This window comes from Amblyraja radiata, chromosome 12 (genome assembly GCF_010909765.2).
Source record: "Amblyraja radiata isolate CabotCenter1 chromosome 12, sAmbRad1.1.pri, whole genome shotgun sequence".
Taxonomy (NCBI): domain Eukaryota; kingdom Metazoa; phylum Chordata; class Chondrichthyes; order Rajiformes; family Rajidae; genus Amblyraja; species Amblyraja radiata.
This window is the reverse complement of record NC_045967.1, coordinates 52,692,141-52,702,120: the sequence shown is the minus strand read 5'-3', so window position 1 is coordinate 52,702,120 and position 9,980 is coordinate 52,692,141.

The window sequence follows — 9,980 nt, the reverse complement described above, 5'->3', positions numbered from 1 at the left end:
AGCGTTAATGTATGGGGGCCAGTGTGGACTCGATGGGCCGAAGGGCCTGTTTTCAGGCTGTTATCTCTAAATTAAAAATTCTACCGATTGAGATACAGTGCCCTCCATAGTGTTTGGGATAAAGACACATTTATTTATTTGCCTGTACTCCACAATTTGGGATGTGTAACAGAAAAAAAAATCACAAGTGGTTAAAGTGCACATTGTCAGATTTTATTAAAGGGCATTTGTATACATTTTGGTTTCACCATGTAGAAATTACAGCTGTGTTTATACATAGTCCCCCCATTTCAGGGCATCATAATGTTTGGGACACATGGCTTCACAGGTGTTTGTAATTGCTCGGGTGTGTTTAAATGCCTCCTTAATGCAGGCATAAGAGAGCTCTCAGCACCTAGTCTTTCCACCAGTCTTTTCATCACCTTCGGAAACTATTATTGCTGTTTATCAACATGAGGACCAAAGTTGTGCCAATGAAAGTCAAAGTAGCCATTATGAGACTTGGAAACAAGAATAAAACTGTTAGAGACATCAACCAAAACTTAGGCTCACCAAAATCAACTGTTTGAAACATGAAGAAGAAAAAGCACTGGGGAACAATTTTCAGAAGCCAATTACATAGAAACAAAGAAAATAGGTGCAGGAGGCCATTCGGCCCTTCGAGCCAGCACAGCCATTGTGATCCTGGCTGATAGTCCCAAATCAATAACCCATGCCTGCCTTCTCCCCATATCCCTTGATTCCACTAGCCCCTAGAGCTCTATCTAACTCTTAAATCCATCCAGTGATTTGGCCTCCACTGCCCTCTGAGGCAGGGAATTCCATAAATACACAACTCTCTGGGTGAAAATGTTTTTTCTCACCTAGCCTTACCCAATGTGTACATCTTTGGAATGTGGGAGGAAACCCACGCGGTCACAGGGAGAACGTACAAACTCAGTACAGACAACACCCGTCGTCGGGATCAAACCTGGGTCTCTGGCGATGTGAGGCAGCAACTCTACCGCTGCACCACCACATTAAAGAACACTAGAAAGCGGAATAAGATTAGAGGGGTTTTTTTTTTGTTGCAATTCTTGTGATTTAAAAGGAGACTGGAGCTAAATGAAACGTCAGGGAAATAGGATCAATGAGAGTTTTCAGATTTCTCATCTCCACACATTTTCCATACACAGTGGCAGGTGGTTTTACAGGAAGGGGAGGAATACGTATTCCTGTTTCTCCTTGGCAATTGACTGGGCTTTAGACTGACTATTGATTCATGATGGGGAGGAGTTTGGGTTCATGATAACAGCGTGAACCGTGATCCAGGTTGGATCATTTAACGAAACGTGTTGCCCGTCAAAACCGGGCACGTGGGCCGCGTCTGAGGAGGCAAACTTCGAGCAGCACGGTGGCGCAGTAGCAGTAGAGATGCTCACTTAAGGGCCTGTCCCACTTTCAGGACCTAATTCACGACCTCTGCCGAGTTTGCCCTTGGCTCATGGTCGTCACAAGGTCGTAGGTAGGTCGTGATGCTAGTCGTAGGTACTCGTGGCGTTAAGTAGGTCGGGATTTTTTTCTAGCCTGATGAAATGTCCACGAGTAAAAATGGTCGTGAAAGTGGGACAGGCCCTTTACAGCGCCAGAGACCTGGGTTCGATCCTGACTACGGGTGCTGTCTGTACGGAGTCTGTACGTCCTCCCCCTGACCTGCGTGGGTTTTCTCCGGGTGCTCCGTGTTACTCCCACAGACGTACAGGTTTGTAGGTTAATTGGCTTTGGTAAAGATTGTAAATTGTACCTAGAGTGTAGGATAGTGCTAGTGTGCGGGGATCGTTGGGCCGAAGGGCCTGTTTCCGCGCTGTATCTCTAAATTAAAACTAACCTAAACAAAGGGATAGCTGACATTTGGGGTTGAATCCATGCATTGGTCCTGATGCCGTGTCTCAGGTGAAAGTCAACAACTCCTTTCCCTCCCCCGATGCTGCTTCACCTACTGCCTCCCCAGTAATGCGTCCACTGCAGTATCTGCAGTCTTGTGCACACACCTCTTCAATGTTCCCATTACTTGCTGCTTGTGCAACCTCCAATGGTGGACTAACAACATGGAACAGTCCTCTTCTTCTGTCGTATGTTTTTTAGACCTGCAGCTCCGTTGAGGCGAGCCAGGCCAACGTGTCATCGTCCAGGTCAATCAGACCTCGTTCACCATTCGGTGGCCGGTGTTTGGGGCAACTGGTGACCATGTGCTCCACTGTCTGTGTTGGGTCCCCACACTCACAGGAGGCTCTCACTGTCCATGAGGCCCCACCTCTTCATCGCTGCTCCATAGCGTCCGACGCCTGTCCTCAAGCGGTTGAGGGTTGTCCACTGCTTTTGGGGCAGGTCTTGGCCAGGGACGTCCATGGGGGTCATTGATGTAATGGTGTAGCCTAGATGGTTCCGCTGACTTCCACTGGTCTCTCCATCTCGTCTTGACCCAGGCGGCCATGGAAGCGTCAGCCGGTGTTGTGTAGAGCAGCTCTTGGGCTTGCGTGGCAAAGGGGCGCCGTGACTTGAGGCGCACACGTCATGGTGTCTCTGTGACCATCTGATGGAGGAGGTGGGATTCACTGGTCTGTGCCTTTCGAGAGAGGGCCAGCGTGGCTGCTTCTCGTCTGATATTGCCGGGGCGATGCCAGCGAGGACAGGCAGTTGGTTTACTGGGGTGGCTCGTAGGCATCCGGAGACAGTCTGAAGGGCGCTGCTGGGGGCATCATCCAGCTTCTTGGCGTGAGGGCTACGGCACCAGACCGGGGCGCAGTACTCGGCGGCTGAGAACACCAGGGCCACTGTGGACATGCGCAGTGTCTTCGTCGTGGCTCCCCATGTGGTGCCGGCTAGGCATGGAACAGTACAGCACAGGAGCAGGCCCTTCGGCCCACAACGCCCGTGCACAACATGATGCCAAGTTAGACACAAAGTGCTGGTGTAACCCAGCTGGGTCAGACAACATCTCTGGAGAAAAGGAATAGGTGACATTTCGTGTCTGGCCCGCTGAGTTACTCCAGCTTTTTGTGCCTCTCTTTGGTTTCCAGCCTTCCTACACATAATGCCAAGTTAAAATAATCTCCTCTGCCTGTGCGTGATCCATATCCCTCCATTCCTTGCGCATATGCGTAGCCATCTAAAAGCACCTGAAATTTGCCTCTGCCTCCTAAAAGGTTCCAACTCCGTTTAGTTTGTCACGTGTACCAAGGGCAACGCTTTTGTTGCACGCTACCCAGTCAGCGACAAGACTCCATGATTACAATCGAGCCATTTACAGTGTATAGATACATGATAAGGGAATAACGTTTAGTGCACGGTGAGGCCAGCAAAGTCCGATGAAGGGTAGTCAGAGGTCACCAAAGACGTGGATAGTCGTTCAGGACTGCTCTCTGGTTGTGGTAGGATGCTGCCTGCCCCGCTGAGTTGCTCCAGCATTTTGTGTTTTACCACAACCTCTACAGGTCTAGAGAAAATAATGCAAGTTTGTCCATCCTCTGCTTTTTAGCTAATACCCACTAATACATCGCCTGATAGCTTACGCCTTGTAATTAAAGCAGCATCTCGTAAACCTTTATATCCTTCGATATTATCTTTGATATCGGTGATAGTGAAGATAATGTCAAAGCCCATTGCTGCCAAATATTGGTTTTGTAAGCTTTTACCACAGGTTGCCTGTCTAAGAAACACAATTCTGCTTAATATTATGTGCGCACAATTTTTCTTTATGTTTGGGCGGCACGGTGGCACAGCGGTGGAGTTGCTAGTTCTCAAAGCGGAGACACGGGTTCGATCCTGACTACAGGCGCTGCCCGTACGGAGTTTGTATGTGCTCCACGAGACCGCGTGGGTTTTCTCCAAGATTAGATTAGATTAGATGAAATTCCTTTATTTGTCATTCAGACCTTTCGGTCTGAACGAAATGTTGTTGCCTGCAGTCATACATGTAATAATAAATAACAAAACACACAATAAACACAAATTAACATCCACCACAGTGAGTTCACCAGGCACCTCCTCACTGTGATGGAGGCAAAAGTCTTAAAAGTCTCTGTCTCTTCCCTCCTATTCTCCCTCTGCGCTGAGGCGATCCAGGCCTCCGATGTTGTTACCCCCCCGGGCGATAGTAAGTCAGTCCCGCGGCTCAACCGAGCTCCGCGAACGGGCTGGTTCAAGCTCCGCGGCCCGGGGTGGTCGAAGCTGCCGCCCTCCAGTCCAGCGGACGCAGCTGTAGTTACGGGAGCTCCGTAAAAACAGGTCACCAACCTGTGACCTGCGAGCTCCCGACGATGTCGTCCACTGGCCCGCGGCCGAGCCCCGGATTCAGGTCGCCGCCACCGCCGGAACGCCGCCTCAGCCACCGGAACGCTGCCTCAGCCCCGAGTCGGGCCGCCGCCACCAGAATACCACCACAGCTCTGAATTCGGCCAGCCTCGCGTTGGTAAGTCCTGGCTGGCTCTGCTTCCGGAGCCTCGAGGTCGGTCGCAGTTGGAGGCCGCCAGCTCCGCCATTAGGCCTCAGCGCAGACGGGGGCAGAGAAGGGGGATACGACAAAAAGAGTCGCATTCCCCCGAAGGAAGAGACAAAAAAACATGTTTCACCCCGCCCCCCACACATAACACAACCTAATAAACTAAAATTTTACTAAAACAAGACCAAAGAAAACAACAAAAAAAGTAAAAACAGACGGACTGCAGGCGAGCCGTAGCTGTTCAACAGCGCCACCACTCAACAGCGCCACCACTCAACAGCGCCGCCACTCAACAGCGCCGCCACTCAACAGCGCCGCCACTCCAGAGCCGCACAGGTTTGTAGATTAATTGGCTTGGTATAAATGTAAATCGTCCCTAGTGTGTGTAGGATAGTGTTGATGTGTGGAGACGGCTGGTTGGCGTGGTCTTGGTGGGCCGAAGGGCTTGTTTCCACACAGTATCTCCAAACTAAACTAAACTAAATTGCACTGGAGAAAGTGTACATCTCATTTTCTAAGTGGAAAAGTATTTAGGTGTAGTTGGAATTCAGGGAAATCACATTTTTAAACGTGCTTTTGCTTTGAGTAGATCTTTCGCATCGTTTTTTCATTTAACTGCACTGACTACATCTTTTGACATAAAATGTCCTCTTTAAATTTCCCACTATAGCATTTTGGTTTTGCTATTCCTTCAGCACATCAGGCATCTAGGCGTATAGGGTGGTTATTTCCTCTTATAGACGAAGATTTCCACAATTTTTATTTGCAAACAGTCCAGTAGAAGTATTACTATATAGAAGCACATCTTAGATTCAGTACAAGTGCATGGGAATAGTACACTGAGGCAGAATACACTTGTCTAAAGTCTCACTCGGAGGGTGGCGCCGTTGAGTAGAGCAGCCCCGCCTGCAGCTGTTCGTCCTTTCATCCTTTTTTATTTTTAGTCTGTCAAAGTTTTGTTTTGGGGGTCTATTAGTCTTTTTATATGGGGGGGAGGGGGAAACTTTTTCTTAGTCACTACCTGGTCGAGGATGCATCTTTCCTCCGCATCTTCGCCCCCTCCTCAAGATTCAAGAGAGTTTATTGTCATGTGTCCCAGATAGGACAATGAAATTCTTGCTTTGCTTCAGCACCACAGAACATAGTAGGCATGACTACACAACAGATCAGTGTGTCCATATACCATTATAATAGGCTCGCGGCCTACCATCTGGATTGGCGCGGCCTTTCCTGCCGGAGACCGGCCAGAGCTTCAGCTTCAGCAGCGGCGCAGCACTGGATTCCATCGTGGGGCGGGCGATGCCTCACTGGAGTCGCCATGTTGGAAGCTCCGGAGTGCCGGGACTGCCGACTTCAACACCGTGAAGCTGTGGTCTGCGGAGGTTCCAGCCGCGGGCGGCGCCGACTTTAACAACGCGGGGCCCTGGGATCTTTCGCCGAGGATTGCCGTGTGGAGCTCCGCCCAGCTCGGCCTGTGGACTTCGGGAGCCGCGGCCTCCGGTAGGAAGCAGCCGATTCGGAAACTCCAAGCCGCTGAGAGTGTTCTTCTGACGCCGGAGTTCCATCATCCGTCGAGAGGGCCTGAACATCGGACCATCCGTAGCGGCGACTGCGGAGGCCTCAGTAGACCCCGACCACGGGCAAACATAGAGGAAGATGACTGAACTTTGCTGCCTTCCCTCACAGTGGGAAACGTTGATTCCACTGTGTGGGATGTTCATGTTACATTCTATCGTGTGTTACATTCTTTTTATTTGTATGGCTCTATGGTAATTCAAATCTCACTGTACCAATTGGTGCATGTGACAATATATGTAACTTGAACTTGTGTGTACCATTACCATACACTTGTACTGAATCTAACAAATGCCAATACTTCTACTGAACTGTGTGCAAAAAAGAATGTCACTGTACCTCAGTACATGTGACAATATCAGAACCAGTGCTGGAGTAACTCAGCAGGTCAGGCAGCATCTCTGGAGTAAAAGGATAGGTGACGTTTCAGGTTGGGACCATTCTTCAGGCAGTTTTTCTCATGAGCTGTTGGGTGGGACTGGTGCATGGGGTCAGCTGTTCTTCCCACTTCCCCTTCCCATGTTCTCCCCATTGTTCTTTACGAAGAAGGTTGGCATTTCTGAAAACATATAGAAACATAGAAATTAGGTGCAGGAGTAGGCCATTCGGCCCTTCGAGCCTGCACCGCCATTCAATATGATCATGGCTGATCATCCAACTTAGTATCCCGTACCTGCCTTCTCTCCATACCCTCTGATCCCCTTAGCCACAAGGGCCACATCTAACTCCCTCTTAAATATAGCCAATGAACTGGCCTCGACTACCCTCTGTGGCAGGGAGTTCCAGAGATTCACCACTCTCTGTGTGAAAAAAGTTCTTCTCATCTCGGTTTTAAAGGATTTCCCCATTATCCTTAAGCTGTGACCCCTTGTCCTGGACTTCCCCAACATCGGGAGCAATCTTCCTGCATCTAGCCTGTCCAACCCCTTAACAAGTTGTCAAGTGTTCAAAATCAGTGCAAGTCAGACCCAATGCTGTTTCTAATTGAATATTGAGTCATAAATTCATGTCATTGGAGGAGAAATGGGCCATTCGGCCCATTGAGTCTACCCCACCATTCGATCATGGCTGATCTACATTTCCCTCTCAACCCCATTCTCCTGCCTTCTCCCCGTAACCTTTGACAACCGTACTGATCAATCCCTAAAAATACTCATTGGCGAGCCCTCCACCGACATCTGTGGCAATGAATTCCATAGATTCACCACCATCTGACTAAATAAATTCCTCCTCGTCTCCTTTCTAATCGCACGTCAGAGTTCTAATGTAATATTTCTATTTGTGCAACGATATTATGGATACAGGACCTAACTCCAATTTTTTTTCCACTGCCTTTCCCAATTCTAAATGTGAATGAAAAACTTGCGCCAAGCTTTGTCTCTATCATCACTAATCCTCAATCGACTCGAATCATTCTGCTATTAGGAGACATACTTCACTATAAATGATGAGTTTACAGAACAGGCATAAAGTGTTGTCAATAGACAATAGACAATAGGTGCAGGAGTAGGCCATTCGGCCCTTCGAGCCTGCACCCGCCATTCAATATTGGCCATGGCTGAACATCCACAATCAGTACCCCGTTCCTGCCTTCTCCCCATATACCCTGACTCCGCTATTTTTAATAGCCCTATCTAGCTCTCTCTCGAAAGCATCCAGAGAACCCGCCTCCACTGCCCTCTGAGGCAGAGAATTCCAGACTCACCACTCTCTGTGAGAAAAAGTGTTTCCTCGTCTCCGTTCTAAATGGCTTACTCCTTATTCTTAAACTGTGGCCCCGGGTTCTGGACTCCCCCAACATCGGGAACATGTTTCCTGCCTCTAGCTTGTGCAAACCCTTAACAATCTTATATGTTTCAATGAGAATCCCTCTCATCCCTCTGAACTCCAGAGTGTACAAGCCCAGCTGCTCCATTCTCTCAGCATATGACAGTCCCGCCTTCCTGGGAATTAACCTTGTAAACCTACGTTGCACTCCCTCAATAGCAAGAATGTCCTTCCTCAAATTAGGGGACCAAAACTGCACACAATACTTCAGGTGTGGTCTCACTAGGGCTCTGTACAACTGCAGAAGGACCTCTTTGCTCTTATATTCGATTCCTCTTGTTATAAAGGCCAACATGCCATTCGCTTTCTTCACTGCCTGCTGTACCTGAATGCTTACTTTCCTAGACTGATGTACAAGGACCCCCAGATCCCGTTGTACTTCCCCTTTTCCCAACTTGACGCCATTTAGATAGTAATCTGCCTTCCTGTTTTTGCTACCAAAGTGGATAACCTCACATTTATCTGCATTAAACATCATCTGCCATGCATCTGCCCACTCCCCCAACCTGTCCAAGTCACCCTGCATTCTCATAGCATCCTCCTCACAGTTCACACTGCCACCCAGCTTTGTGTCATCTGCAAATTTGCTAATGTTAATTTGAATCCCTTCATCCAAATCATTGATGTATATTGTAAATAGCTGCGGTCCCAGCACCGAGCCTTGCGGTACCCCACTAGTCACTGCCTGCCATTCTGAAAGGGACCCGTTAATCCCTACTCTTTGTCTCCTGTCTGCAAACCACTTCTCTATCCAGGCCAGCACTCTACCCCCAATACCATGTGCCCTATGTTTGCCCACTAATCTCCTATGTGGGACCTTATCAAATGCTTTCTGAAAGTCCAGGTACACTACATCCACTGGCTCTCCCTTGTCCATTTTCCAAGTTACATCTTCAAAAAATTCCAGAAGATTAGTCAAGCATGATTTCCCCTTCGTAAATCCATGCTGACTCGGACCGATCCTGTTACTGCTATCCAAATGTGCGGCTATCTCATCTTTTATAATTGACTCCAGCATCTTCCCCACCACCGATGTCAGGCTAACTGGTCTATAATTCCCCGTTTTCTCTCTCCCGCCTTTCTTAAAAAGTGGGATAACATTAGCTACCCTCCAATCCACAGGAACTGATCCTGAGTCTATAGAACATTGGAAAATTATCACCAATGCATCCACGATTTCTAGAGCCACTTCCTTAAGTACCCTGGGATGCAGACCATCAGGCCCTGGGGATTTATCAGCCTTCAGTCCCATCAGTCTATCCAACACCATTTCCTGCCTAATGTGGATTTCCTTCAGTTCCTCAGTCACCCCAGATCCACTGGCCACTACTATATCAGGAAGATTGTTTGTGTCCTCTTTAGTGAAGACAGATCCAAAGTACCTGTTCAACTCATCTGCCATTTCCTTGTTCCCCATAATAAATTTACCTTTTTCGGTCTTCAAGGGACCAACTTTGGTGTTAACTAATTTTTTCCTCTTCACATACCTAAAGAAGCTTTTACTATCCTGCTTTATATTCTTGGCTAGCTTACCTTCGTACCTCATATTTCTCCCCGTATTGTCTTTTTGGTTATCTTCTGTATAAACACCTGCCATTGTTGTTCCACTGTCATCCCTGCTAGTGTATCTTTCCAGTCAACTTTGGCCAGCTCCTCCCTCATGGCCCCATAGTCCCCTTTATTCAACTGTAACACTGAATTGAATCCTTTATTTGTCATTCAGACCTTTCGGTCTGAACGAAATGCTGTTGCCTCCGATCTAATCTTCTCCCTCTCCAATTGTAGATTAAACCTGATCATGTTATGGTCATTGCCTCCTAATGGCTCCTTAACCTCAAGTTCCCTTTATCAAATCTGGTTCATTACATAACACTAAATCCAGAATTGCTTTCTCCCTGGTAGGCTCCAATACAAGCTGTTCAAAGAATCCATCACGAAGGTACTCTACAAAATCCCTTCCTTGGGGTCCAGTACCAACTTGCTTTTTACCAGTCTACCTGCATGTTGAAATCTCCCATAGCAATCACAGCATTACTTTTGCTACATGCCAATTTTAACTCTGATTCAACTTGCGCCCTATGTCCAGGCTACTGTTTGG